Source organism: Palaemon carinicauda, chromosome 26, assembly GCF_036898095.1.
Source record: "Palaemon carinicauda isolate YSFRI2023 chromosome 26, ASM3689809v2, whole genome shotgun sequence".
Classification (NCBI taxonomy): domain Eukaryota; kingdom Metazoa; phylum Arthropoda; class Malacostraca; order Decapoda; family Palaemonidae; genus Palaemon; species Palaemon carinicauda.
The window spans coordinates 9,931,387-9,947,210 of NC_090750.1; positions in this window are offsets into that span (position 1 = coordinate 9,931,387).

Genomic DNA, 15,824 nt, shown 5'->3' on the forward strand with positions numbered 1-15,824 from the left:
TTCTTAGAAAAACAAGGCTGATCTAGACTTTCTAATACCTTCCTCCCCAGAAACAGAAAAAAAAAAAATTCCAATAATTTTTTTTTTTTCTATACAAAACATGAAACCTGTAAAGAGAAAAGGATTAACGCATCACTCTCAAGACAAAGCAAGGTCTCAGGGTGAAACCTGAAATAAGAATTCTCATTAACAACACTACATCAAACGAATATCAATAACTGAATTGTCACACAAAGGAAACTTACCAGCCTAAACAACAGAGAAAACATAAATCAAAATGAACCATAAGGTCAAATTAACACAAAATAGTAACCACCAGACACTGACTGTCTCAAATTCAGCCAATAACTTTGAGTTTACATATAACAGACACTACCACAATAATGACCGCCTGCACTTTGGTTACTACAGGTTTTTCTTTGGTTCAAAAGAAAACAGACTAATTATCAAATAACTCTTTAAAAAAACTTAATAACTAACAAACCAAACACCAAGCGAAACACAAATTCATACTCGTCCTCAAATCTATAAGATTAACACAAACCAATTGAAGAGACGAGAAGGGCGAGGGGAGTGGGAGCCAAGTCATGATCAAATTTACATCCCTGAAAGGGCATCGGGAATTTGATCAAATCAACATCTTTGAAAGGGCTTCGGGAATTAGATTATCTGATCCTTAAAGTGTTTAATCACAAGCGAGAATTCTTGCAATTGCAGAGCCCAACGTAAAATTCTCTGGTTGGCGCCTTTCATGCGCTCGATGAAAACCAATGGGTTGTGGTCTGTCCATATTTCTATGGGATAAGAAAAATTTGTCACATAAGTCTTAAAATGCACAAGAGTACGCACCAAGGCGAGGGCCTCCTTTTGAATGGTGGAATATTTTCTCTCGGCGGCCAGTAGCTTTCGGCTATAATATGATATAGGATGAACCTCTCCTACCTCGTTACTTTGAAAAAGGACACCCCCTATACTTGTCACTGGCATCCACTGCAATAATAAAAGGTCACTAGAAATTAGGAGAAGTCAATATTGGATTAGAAACTATTGCCCTTTTAAGATTGATAAATGCTTCCTCACACTGAGAAGAACACATAAACATCTGCCCTTTCTCTACCAACTTGGTAGGTGGCTGAGCAATGTCCGAGAAATTTCACATGAGTCTGCGATAATAACCAGTCATGTCCAGCACTCGCCGAACTTCTCTAACATTGCACAGCCTCTTTAAACTTACTTTAGCCTCAAGGTTGGTTTGTTTACGTGTCACCTGACCCAAACCAACCTTGTGACCCAAATAACAAACCTTTGCCTTACCAAATTCACATTTTGTTAAATTAATAACCAAACCAGCAGACTTAAGGGCCTCAGATACCTTACACAATCTCACCATATGCATACTCCAATCATCACTATATACAACCAAGTCATCATTATAAATTTCATTTCCCTTTAAACCACAAATGACCCTATTCATAAGCCTCTGGAAAGTACACGCGGTACTTTTCATCCCAAAGGGCATTACTTCACAATCCTAAAGCCCGAAGGGAGTTACATATGCAGAAATCTCTCTTGCTCTATCAGACATGGGAACCTGCCAATAACCTTTCAATATATCCAATTTTATTATAAGCTTAGCAGCCTCTATATGATATATCTGAGGCAAAGGAAAAGAGCCATTCTTAGTGTGTGTGTTAACCTTATGGTAGCCTAAACACATACGGAACTTTCCGTCGGACTTCTCAACAAGGACTATCGGGGAGCTCCATGGACTAACGGAAGGTTGGACGAGATCGTGTTCCAGCATATATTAATCTCCTTATCAACTATATCCCTCTTAATGAGATTCAGCCAATAAGGACTCTGTTTTACAGGAGAAACATTACCCACATCTACATCATGCTCAAGAAATTTAGTTCGACCTGGAGAATTCTGAAATAAATCTGGAAAAGAAGAAATTAAATTAATTACATCCCTCCTTTGAGCAATCTCCAGATGCTCCAGCCCTTCCTTCAAAACTTCTAAATTTTTAATATTATCAAAAAGAGCATCAGAAGACACCTGACAAATCAAATCCTCTAAATCCTGCGGAGGTAAATCCATAACATCAACCACAGGCTCATAAACAATAGCCTTAGGATCATGTCTATTAGAAGTATAGAGTTTTAACCTATTTATATGGAATATCCTGCACTTCCGTTTGGTCCGCGGAGCCTCTATTTCATAATTCACCTCTGACAACTTCCTCAACACCTTCCAGGGTCCCTTATATCTTGGTTCAAGGAAACTGCTACAGTCAGTACTTAAAATTAAAACTAATTCTCTGGGCTCAAATGACCGTGCTTTAGATTTGATATCAAAATTTAATTTCATAACAGCCGGAGAACTAGCCAAATTTTCACTGGCAAATTTCCCGGCTCTAGATAATTTTTTTCTCCAATCCTATACAAAGTCTCTTTCGTTAGCATCCCCTCCTCGATCAGGCTCAAGTATCTCATGAAAAATCTCCTAAGACCCACATACTTTGTGTCCAAACACCAGTTCGAAAGGAGCTACATCAGCTGAAGAATTTAAGGTGATTTCTTAGAGCAAAGAGTGCAAAGGGAAGATCTTAATCCCATTCCTCCCCTTGTTCATAACAATACTTTTTCAAAATAGATTTAAGGGTCTGGTGGAACCTTTCCACCACCCCCCTGACTCTCCGGATGATATGGTACACTGGTCTTGTGCTTAATGGCCACTTCAGCACACTTACCTTTAAATACCTTACAAGTAAAATTTGTGCGAGAGTCAGTTTGAATAGTACAAGGGAGACCCTAACTAGAAAAGAATTCAATTAGTTTGTAAAATACAACTTTAGAGTTTATCCTTGTCATTGGGAAGGCCTCAGGGAATCGAGATGCTCTATCCATAATTGTCAAGAGATGGCTAAATCCAGACCTAGTTTTAGGCAAAGGCCTAACCACATCAATAACTAATTCTACAAAAGGCTTACCTATCGCTGGAATTGGATTTAAGGGAGCTTTATGAATAATTTGCTTAGGTTTCCCCATTACTTGAAAAACATAACATTCATTAATAAATTGTTTCACAGATGATTTTAATCCTGGCCACCAAAAACTTTCTGCCAACTTTCGAAAAGTTTTACATACACGGAAGTGGCAAGAAAAAGAATCATCATGTGCCGGACTCAAGACAGTCCTATGGAATTGAGATGAGACAACAATTTGTTCAATACGAGATGTCTTGCTCATATCTTGTTAAAGGATGACTAGTCCGGTATAGTAAACCATTAATCATACAAAACCTGGGTTTAGTCAAATCTGCAGTGTCATCTAAATCAGAATTAAATTCCTTTTTCAGAGCTTCAATAAATGAAGACCTGTCCCAATCAGGTTTCAAAACATTGCTAACCACACTACTACCACTACTATCTAAAGACCCGGGCCTCTCTACGTCTACTTCTAAACTACTTAAGATTAACTCATCGTTATTACTGATTAAATTTGCAGCTTTTACTGCTGCACGGGCTGTTACTTCAACTAGACAAGTGTGCACAGGCAATATGGGGAACAACTCCTGTCCTTGCGTATTTAACACATTGTTACCCAAAATACCATCAATCCCAGGAATAGGGAGACTCAACAACTATCCTGGAGGGTATTTAGCCTTGCATGGTGTATCGGCTCCTCCATGTTGACCAGTTTTTCCGACTTTTTACTATAGTCTATGGGTATCATCAATCACTTTGTTTATAATTCTGTACGTATTGTTTTTGTTATAATTCTTGTTAATCTAGTTTTTAAGTATGATGTCTCTTTTTAATTTCTATTAATTCTTATGCTGTCTGGAGACATTGAGCGAAATCCGGGACCAGTACGTCCTGGATTTCGTCAATGTCGTCTTCTGTATTGCAATATTCGTGGTCTTCATGCAAATATCCAAGACCTTACAGTTGCGTCCAGACAGTATAATATTCTCTTGTTCTCAGAAACTTTGGTTTCTAATTTGAGGCACTCATCTGAGCTCCTTATAACTGGTTTTAAGAAGCCAATAATGTTGAAACGTGATGCCATCCCTAGGGCCAGGGGAATGGCGGTGTATATTAGGACCGAGTACCCTGCTTCTCATAAGTCCTGCTATCAATGTGGATGTCATGAGATTCAGGTAATAAAAGTTTGTGGCAGGCATAACAACTTTTATTTATGTTCGATCTACCGGAATCCAGACATGGATGATTCTATCTTCGATTGTCTCTTACCATTATGTCTAAGATACAAGAAGATGATAGAAAGGCTTCTTTTGTCTTTGTTGGTGATTTTAATGCTCACCATAGGGAGTGGTTAAGTTCTATCTCTCCTACCGATCGCCATGGCTTAAGAGCTTTAGACTTTGCCTCTGAATCAGGCTGTGAGCAAATCATAAATGAAGCTAATCACAGGTCTGGTAATTGCTTGGACCTTGTATACACTGACTCCCCTGGCGTTATAACTGGTAAGGTTGGTTCTCCAGTCGGGACATCTGATCACGCCTTGATTTCATTATTAGTGAAGACTGAGCAGCCTGTCCCTGATATATCATATTCTTGTAAAATTTATATGAAATCCCAAGCAGACTGGAATGGGATTTTACATGATCTTTTGTGCTTGAATTGGTCACAATTATATAATAGTGTAGATCCTGTTGTCCCTTTGAATGAGAATCTAGTCAACATAATTGATAGGCGTATCCCTTCTCGTGTGCTAAGGTACCGAGTGAAGGATAAACCGTGGTTCAATGATGATTGTAAACGTGCTTTTTTGGAGAAGCAGGAGGCCTATCAACTTTGGAAGGGTAACAGATCAGATTTGACCTGGAACAACTATACTCAGCTTCGAGCCTTTGCTCAGAGAGTTTATGCCTCAACTGAAAAGGAGTACAATTTAACCATAAAAGAAACCCTTTCTGGTACAACTCAGGAACATAAATGGTGGTCTACCCTTAAATCTGCACTCTTTGGTGTAGATGCAACAGTTCCTCCTTTACTTAAACCAGATGCTCAGTCACTCACTGTCCAAAGGAAAAGGCAACCCTTTTGGCTGATGTTTTTGACAGTAAACAGAGTAATGAAAAACTTGAACTTCCTCATTCCTGTTTTCCTGAGGCTAAACTAACTAGTTTAGCTTTTCGATTTCGTGAGATTAAAGCTCTGTTGATGGACCTTGATGCTTATGGAGGTGTAGACCCAAATGGTATTTTTCCTTTGTTTTTTATAAAGACAGCAGATTTCTTAGCTCCAAAGTTATCTGTTATTTTGCGCAAGTTAGCAAGAAGAGGAGCTTTTAGCACTAGTTGGAGAATTGGTAATGTTACTCCTCTATGTAAATGTGTTAGTGGTAGCTCAAGTCCCACTGATTACCGCCCAATTTCCATAACTCCCATATTATCTAAAGTTTTTGAACGTCTTCTGGCAAAACGTCTTAATAGGTTTGCTGAAGGTAATCATCTACTCCCTAGTTTGCAATTTGGTTTTTGTATAGGCCTTGGAGCATGTGATGCCCTTCTTACAATCTCCAATGCTGTACAGAAATCCCTTGATTGTGGTCGGGAAATTCGTATGATTGGCCTTGATTTTAGTGGGTCGTTTCTTAGCATTATTATTGATTTTTTAAGTAATAGATCTCAAAGAGTTGTTGTTGATGGACACCATAGTGATTATAGGAATGTGATATCCGGTGTTCCACAGGGATGTGTTCTTGGCCCATTACTTTTCATACTATATACACATGACATGTGGTTTGGCCTAGAAAACAAGCTTGTTGCATATGCAGATGATGCTACTCTCTTTGCATCAATTCCATCCCCTGAATGTAGATCTAGGGTTGGTGAATCCCTTAATAGAGATTTAGCTAGAATTAGTGCATGGTGCAAATTATGGGGTATGAAGTTGAATCCTAACAAAACTCAAAGTATGATTGTAAGTAGGTCAAGGACGGTGGTTCCTTAACATCCGGATCTCAGTATTGATAATGTTTCTTTAAATATGTATGACTCTTTCAAAATTTTAGGTGTGATTCTCGACAGTAAATTGACTTTTGAGAAACATATAAGGTCTGTGTCTTCTTCAATTTCACAAAAAATAGGCTTATTGAGAAAGTCTTTCAAGATTTTCGGTGATCAATCTATTCTGAAGAAGCGTTTTAATTCTTTCATTCTACCTTGTTTTGAGTATTGTTCTCCTGTCTGGTCTTCAGCTGCTGATTCTCATCTTAATTTGTTGGACAGAAACTTACGGTCTATTAAATTTCTAATTCCTGATCTAGATATTAATCTCTGGCACCGTCGTTCAATTAGTTCATTATGTATGTTGCATAAGATTTTTCACAACTCTGACCGTCCTTTACATTCAGTTCACCCTGGACAATTCTATCCTGTTCGTAATACTAGGCAGGCAGTTAATTCTAATAGCCAGGCCTTCTCCATCACGAGGCTCAATACTACGCAGTACTCTAGAAGTTTTATTCCAGCTGTGACCAAGTTGTGGAATGATCTTCCTAATCGGGTGGTTGAATCAGTAGAACTTCAAAAGTTCAAAGTTGGAGCAAATGCTTTTTTGTTGACCAGGCGGACATAGTCTTTTTATAGTTTATTTATGACATATTTGTTTTTGATGTTGTTGATAGTTTATTATATGACATGTCCGTTTTGACGTTGTTTCTTATTTTAGAATGATTTATTGTTAATATGTTCTCTTCATTTATTTATTTCCTTATTTCCTTTCCTCACTGGGCTATTTTTCCCTGTTGGAGCCCCTGGGCTTATAGCATCTTGCTTTTCCAACTAGGGTTGTAGCTTGGATAGTAATAATAATAATAATAATTCTGTCATTTTATCATAACCAGGGAAAAACAATCTGACCTCCACTAACGGAGCTGAAACTACGGTGTTCGGGAACCCTCCTAGAACAACAAAATTTCCTGTATACTCAACTAAATTTTTCAAAGATTCTTTCAAAACCAGAGACCGAACTGACCCTGTGTCCCTGAAAAATTTCACACCAATAGTTTTAGAAGTAGATATTAATTTACCAGGCCAAATATATTAATCATAAAATAGTCATGACTCCTTTTTGCTAGAGGACTGACAACTGCTACTACTACAACCATCACTAGTGCTAGATACTAGACAGTTTTCAACTATGGGATTACTGATAACAGGTTTAAAAGTAGATATTAGTGACACAGGATAATTATTATTCCTTTGGAGGTACCTTCTTCTGGCATAACACTGTGCCTGATAATGACCCTGCTTATTACACTAAATACAAGTCCCCCTACCTCTATTATTCATATTACGTGGGCCAGAACCAAACCTATTATCTTCAGAAAAGGCACGAGTGTCTTGTCCACTCAAGGACTGATATATATATATATATATATATATATATATATATATATATATATATATATATATATATATATATATATATATATATATATATATATATATATATATATATCTATCTCTCTCTCTCTCTCTCTCTCTCTCTCTCTCTCTCTCTCTCTCTCTCTCTCTCTCTCTCTCTCTCTCTCTCTATATATATATATATATATATATATATATATATATATATATATATATATATATATATATATATATATATATATATATATATATATATATATATATATATAAATATATATATACATATATATATATATATATATATATATATATATATATATATATATATATATATATAAATATATATATATATATATATATATATATATATATATATATATATATATATATATATATATATATATATATGTATATATATATATATTTATATATATGTGTGTGTGTTTCACTTTGAATAACATAAAATAATAGTATGTTATAAGAAAAAAGAACTGAACAACGATAAGGCATGCCGACGAAAAATAATAGAAAAAAGGGATTTTATTTTTTCAAGCAGGTCATGGATTTTTCAGAAACACTTGGCTTTGATACCATATACAGATACAACTTAGAACAAGATAAAAGAAAATGTCCATAAACGTATCCTAAAACTGAAAAATAAATTGTCTTTGGTTTACAATAAATACAGATTTATTAAATTAACTTTTTCATGGAAAATATAAACAAAAAAAATCTAAATAGTAACACCTTGGGTATAATTCATTTGCTAATACAAAGCCAATATGTCCTTAGGACAAGATTCATACAGCTTTATGTAAATTGTGAAGCATTCATAAATTATTCCTCTTCTCTCTTCCAGTTGCACCAATTTGCCTGGCAAGATATAAGAATATGGTTTCATTAATTAACGCACATTCGTCAGCCACCACTAAATTCTCAATAAATATCTGTGAAGATTATTATATGTTGATGAAATATTTGCTATAATAACTGATGTTGAGACGTCAAGGGTCGTTACTAAGGAGGAAACGTACTACTTTAAAATTGGGACTATGGTACACAAACAAACACACACACACACGGATATATATATATATATATATATATATATATATATATATATATATATATATATATATATATATATATATATATATATATATATATATATATATATATACATACACTGATACGCAAAACTGTACGCTCTATCGGAATCTGTTTTCTTTTTTTTATATTTTCGTCACCACTCTCTCCTCTCACTGTTGACACGCTTATGCCTGTATTTTCCTGCATCATTGTTTTTTAATTGTTATCTCATTCTTGACAGCTTGTGTATATACTCATGCTCAGTCCAAACATAGCTAGTTATATTCGACTCCTCTCTCAATCACCTTCTAATGGTTCTCTTGCATATTGGTGACCAGTACAGTGACCAGCTACCTCCCATCTTCTTCGACACTGCTGTGTCTTACTATTTTGATGAAACTGTTTTCTGACACTGACTCTGCAATCAACGCCACATCCCTGAAACTGCTTTTTCTAACCCGGTGGAATAGCATTCACCCTGTTTCAGTGTGTCCAGTTTGGCATTAAGGGTATGACTTAGTAAAGCACAAAAGCAGATTACGTTCTCATGGCCATCCCTAAGTATACTTTCCCGGAAATATCCAAGGAGACATCTTCATAATGTATGGCGCCATCAAATCATTGGAGGAATATTCGCCACCACCAGCCATCTGTATGACAAAACTTTTTCAGGTCTTTCAACAGCCAATGGCGAACCAAAAAGCTTCACTCCCCCTTAAGGAAATAGCCATTATTGATAGCCTGCAACTTGTTGCAAACTGCTCTCCTTATGAAGTGAATCTACTTCCAGCCCTTTTTGTATGCAGCCTACCTAAGTCCTTACATGCTGCTATCCCTGATGTTGATCTTTTGTCCATGAAGGACTGATGACCAAAGTTGAAGCCCTTCACTTCTCTACATTCCAGACCTCCATCAATGCCTCAAATCATCGAGAAGTGGACAGCTATTTAATATTGACCGAAGCCATTGTGAATGTAGTAGGGCATAGACTACCCGTAACGTGCCAGCGTGGCGACAAGGGTGCCACTACCCACATATACCACCCCTTGAAAATGCCCTAACTAAGAATCCCTCCAGCCACTTACTAACACCCATCGGCCACAATTATGGTACTGCCACTGAAATTCAGAGTTGCTCCAAAGAATTGTGCGAATTGGTGTCATTGTCCAAAAAGGTTGTAAGTAGGCCATCGCTTGGGGCGGAAGCCTCCACCGTCACTAATCTTTTAATTTTACATGACGCACGTATGGGCGTGTGATTTTTGGTAGACCCAGTCGCTTGCTGTTTTCTTCTACCAGGGCCACTCTGCAGGATATGATATAGTATGTCTATAACTGCAGACATCAGCCTGGTAGCTGCCAATAGGTCTACGATACCCAACCACGGCTATGAAATCCTCACATTATCCTTTGGTAGCACTTATTATATTTGGAAGTTTCTGATTACAGATGTCAATCACCAATCCTTGATGTGGATATCATCTGGCATTATCTTCTCCTGGTCCATATAGTTCAACGAAGGTTCGTCAACGTGGATTCATACTTCTGGACGCCTCTCCAACCCCTCCCCCACTCTGAGCTTTGCTCTCAACACCAGCGTACCCTTGGTTGCCTACATCCACCTCCTCACATCATACTGGAAGTTTTCCACCCAGAACATCGTCAAATGCCAACGGGTCCCATGAAACGTAGCTTTTAACGCCCACTTGAGACGACCAGTGTTCACCTGATTCCAATGTTTGATACTGGATCGTCTGTCAACTGCAAAATGAACTTTCGTAGAAATAAAAGAAACTAGCTTTGCTAAAAGGCCTAAAGCCCATTGTCTTCACCCTTAATTATGATCTTGAGGCATAGCAGTGCGCTTGCACAGAGGGAAGAAACAGAGTTGAGATCATAATGTTATAAATGGAAGGAAAAAGTGGTAAAAACAAAGAGAAAATATAGGCTTTTCTAGTATCCATTAGTATTATGGATTCATGTAGTAAATATAATTTCAGCATATGCTGCTATAATTAAAGTAGACTTGAATGGCAAAGATGGTAGAAAAGGGATGTAAATGAGTAAGTACACGGAGGCCAGTGTTTCGGAAACCAAAATGACGGGAAAAATATATGGAAGAGGGATCAGAGTTTTGAAATGGTATGAACGATTGCCTTCAGGATGCCAGAAAACTTTAAATCAATTGATCATTCATAACTGGATAAGCAACTAATAAAGATTTAGAGTAGAGGGAAAAACCAATTAGATTACATTCTAGTTAGAGGAGTTGACAAAAAAGATGTGATGATCTGTAATTTAATATCCGGGGAAGCATGTGTTGAAAACATAGAATGGCTGTGATCGATTTTAAAATGAGAGGTAAAATCCCAAAAAGAGTGTTAGAGTGTTAAATTTTTGTAAATAAAAACACAAGAAGAAACTAAGGAAACATGTTATTGTTATACTCCCTGTAAAGAAGAAGGAAAAAGCAAACTTCAAAATAACTGTTCCTCCTTAGGAGATGCATATACGATAATTACAAGGTATGATCATGTTAACCCCACACTACCAGGTCCTGCAAGAGGAATTAATTGTAAAATCTTCCTTAAGTTATCAATATCCACTGAGTAGGAGTACATTGGGGAACAATATAAATTATGTATGAGGACTTGTGTGCAGTTCACACCCCTTGATCAGAGAATGAATGGATCCTCTCGGTCTATATGACGCAAGTAGATCCTACAGTTATAATGGCTAAATAAACATTTCAACCACATATACTGTGTGCTTATATATATATATATATATATATATATATATATATATATATATATATATATATATATATATATATATATATATAATATATATATATATATATATATATATATATATATATATATATATATATATATATATATATATATATATATATATATATATATATATATTTATATATATGTGTGTGTGTTTCACTTTGAATAACATAAAATAATAGTATGTTATAAGAAAAAAGAACTGAACAACGATAAGGCATGCCGACGAAAAATAATAGAAAAAAGGGATTTTATTTTTTCAAGCAGGTCATGGATTTTTCAGAAACACTTGGCTTTGATACCATATACAGATACAACTTAGAACAAGATAAAAGAAAATGTCCATAAACGTATCCTAAAACTGAAAAATAAATTGTCTTTGGTTTACAATAAATACAGATTTATTAAATTAACTTTTTCATGGAAAATATAAACAAAAAAAATCTAAATAGTAACACCTTGGGTATAATTCATTTGCTAATACAAAGCCAATATGTCCTTAGGACAAGATTCATACAGCTTTATGTAAATTGTGAAGCATTCATAAATTATTCCTCTTCTCTCTTCCAGTTGCACCAATTTGCCTGGCAAGATATAAGAATATGGTTTCATTAATTAACGCACATTCGTCAGCCACCACTAAATTCTCAATAAATATCTGTGAAGATTATTATATGTTGATGAAATATTTGCTATAATAACTGATGTTGAGACGTCAAGGGTCGTTACTAAGGAGGAAACGTACTACTTTAAAATTGGGACTATGGTACACAAACAAACACACACACACACGGATATATATATATATATATATATATATATATATATATATATATATATATATATATATATATATATATATATATATATATATATATATATATATATACAAACACTGATACGCAAAACTGTACGCTCTATCGGAATCTGTTTTCTTTTTTTTATATTTTCGTCACCACTCTCTCCTCTCACTGTTGACACGCTTATGCCTGTATTTTCCTGCATCATTGTTTTTTAATTGTTATCTCATTCTTGACAGCTTGTGTATATACTCATGCTCAGTCCAAACATAGCTAGTTATATTCGACTCCTCTCTCAATCACCTTCTAATGGTTCTCTTGCATATTGGTGACCAGTACAGTGACCAGCTACCTCCCATCTTCTTCGACACTGCTGTGTCTTACTATTTTGATGAAACTGTTTTCTGACACTGACTCTGCAATCAACGCCACATCCCTGAAACTGCTTTTTCTAACCCGGTGGAATAGCATTCACCCTGTTTCAGGTTGTCCAGTTTGGCATTAAGGGTATGACTTAGTAAAGCACAAAAGCAGATTACGTTCTCATGGCCATCCCTAAGTATACTTTCCCGGAAATATCCAAGGAGACATCTTCATAATGTATGGCGCCATCAAATCATTGGAGGAATATTCGCCACCACCAGCCATCTGTATGACAAAACTTTTTCAGGTCTTTCAACAGCCAATGGCGAACCAAAAAGCTTCACTCCCCCTTAAGGAAATAGCCATTATTGATAGCCTGCAACTTGTTGCAAACTGCTCTCCTTATGAAGTGAATCTACTTCCAGCCCTTTTTGTATGCAGCCTACCTAAGTCCTTACATGCTGCTATCCCTGATGTTGATCTTTTGTCCATGAAGGACTGATGACCAAAGTTGAAGCCCTTCACTTCTCTACATTCCAGACCTCCATCAATGCCTCAAATCATCGAGAAGTGGACAGCTATTTAATATTGACCGAAGCCATTGTGAATGTAGTAGGGCATAGACTACCCGTAACGTGCCAGCGTGGCGACAAGGGTGCCACTACCCACATATACCACCCCTTGAAAATGCCCTAACTAAGAATCCCTCCAGCCACTTACTAACACCCATCGGCCACAATTATGGTACTGCCACTGAAATTCAGAGTTGCTCCAAAGAATTGTGCGAATTGGTGTCATTGTCCAAAAAGGTTGTAAGTAGGCCATCGCTTGGGGCGGAAGCCTCCACCGTCACTAATCTTTTCATTTTACATGACGCACGTATGGGCGTGTGATTTTTGGTAGACCCAGTCGCTTGCTGTTTTCTTCTACCAGGGCCACTCTGCAGGATATGATATAGTATGTCTATAACTGCAGACATCAGCCTGGTAGCTGCCAATAGGTCTACGATACCCAACCACGGCTATGAAATCCTCACATTATCCTTTGGTAGCACTTATTATATTTGGAAGTTTCTGATTACAGATGTCAATCACCAATCCTTGATGTGGATATCATCTGGCATTATCTTCTCCTGGTCCATATAGTTCAACGAAGGTTCGTCAACGTGGATTCATACTTCTGGACGCCTCTCCAACCCCTCCCCCACTCTGAGCTTTGCTCTCAACACCAGCGTACCCTTGGTTGCCTACATCCACCTCCTCACATCATACTGGAAGTTTTCCACCCAGAACATCGTCAAATGCCAACGGGTCCCATGAAACGTAGCTTTTAACGCCCACTTGAGACGACCAGTGTTCACCTGATTCCAATGTTTGATACTGGATCGTCTGTCAACTGCAAAATGAACTTTCGTAGAAATAAAAGAAACTAGCTTTGCTAAAAGGCCTAAAGCCCATTGTCTTCACCCTTAATTATGATCTTGAGGCATAGCAGTGCGCTTGCACAGAGGGAAGAAACAGAGTTGAGATCATAATGTTATAAATGGAAGGAAAAAGTGGTAAAAACAAAGAGAAAATATAGGCTTTTCTAGTATCCATTAGTATTATGGATTCATGTAGTAAATATAATTTCAGCATATGCTGCTATAATTAAAGTAGACTTGAATGGCAAAGATGGTAGAAAAGGGATGTAAATGAGTAAGTACACGGAGGCCAGTGTTTCGGAAACCAAAATGACGGGAAAAATATATGGAAGAGGGATCAGAGTTTTGAAATGGTATGAACGATTGCCTTCAGGATGCCAGAAAACTTTAAATCAATTGATCATTCATAACTGGATAAGCAACTAATAAAGATTTAGAGTAGAGGGAAAAACCAATTAGATTACATTCTAGTTAGAGGAGTTGACAAAAAAGATGTGATGATCTGTAATTTAATATCCGGGGAAGCATGTGTTGAAAACATAGAATGGCTGTGATCGATTTTAAAATGAGAGGTAAAATCCCAAAAAGAGTGTTAGAGTGTTAAATTTTTGTAAATAAAAACACAAGAAGAAACTAAGGAAACATGTTATTGTTATACTCCCTGTAAAGAAGAAGGAAAAAGCAAACTTCAAAATAACTGTTCCTCCTTAGGAGATGCATATACGATAATTACAAGGTATGATCATGTTAACCCCACACTACCAGGTCCTGCAAGAGGAATTAATTGTAAAATCTTCCTTAAGTTATCAATATCCACTGAGTAGGAGTACATTGGGGAACAATATAAATTATGTATGAGGACTTGTGTGCAGTTCACACCCCTTGATCAGAGAATGAATGGATCCTCTCGGTCTATATGACGCAAGTAGATCCTACAGTTATAATGGCTAAATAAACATTTCAACCACATATACTGTGTGCTTATATATATATATATATATATATATATATATATATATATATATATATATATATATATATATATATATATATATATATATAAATATATATATATATATATATATATATATATATATATATATATATATATATATATATATATATATATATATATATATATATATATATATATATATTTATATATATGTGTGTGTGTTTCACTTTGAATAACATAAAATAATAGTATGTTATAAGAAAAAAGAACTGAACAACGATAAGGCATGCCGACGAAAAATAATAGAAAAAAGGGATTTTATTTTTTCAAGCAGGTCATGGATTTTTCAGAAACACTTGGCTTTGATACCATATACAGATACAACTTAGAACAAGATAAAAGAAAATGTCCATAAACGTATCCTAAAACTGAAAAATAAATTGTCTTTGGTTTACAATAAATACAGATTTATTAAATTAACTTTTTCATGGAAAATATAAACAAAAAAAATCTAAATAGTAACACCTTGGGTATAATTCATTTGCTAATACAAAGCCAATATGTCCTTAGGACAAGATTCATACAGCTTTATGTAAATTGTGAAGCATTCATAAATTATTCCTCTTCTCTCTTCCAGTTGCACCAATTTGCCTGGCAAGATATAAGAATATGGTTTCATTAATTAACGCACATTCGTCAGCCACCACTAAATTCTCAATAAATATCTGTGAAGATTATTATATGTTGATGAAATATTTGCTATAATAACTGATGTTGAGACGTCAAGGGTCGTTACTAAGGAGGAAACGTACTACTTTAAAATTGGGACTATGGTACACAAACAAACACACACACACACGGATATATATATATATATATATATATATATATATATATATATATATATATATATATATATATATATATATATATATATATATATATATATATATATACAAACACTGATACGCAAAACTGTACGCTCTATCGGAATCT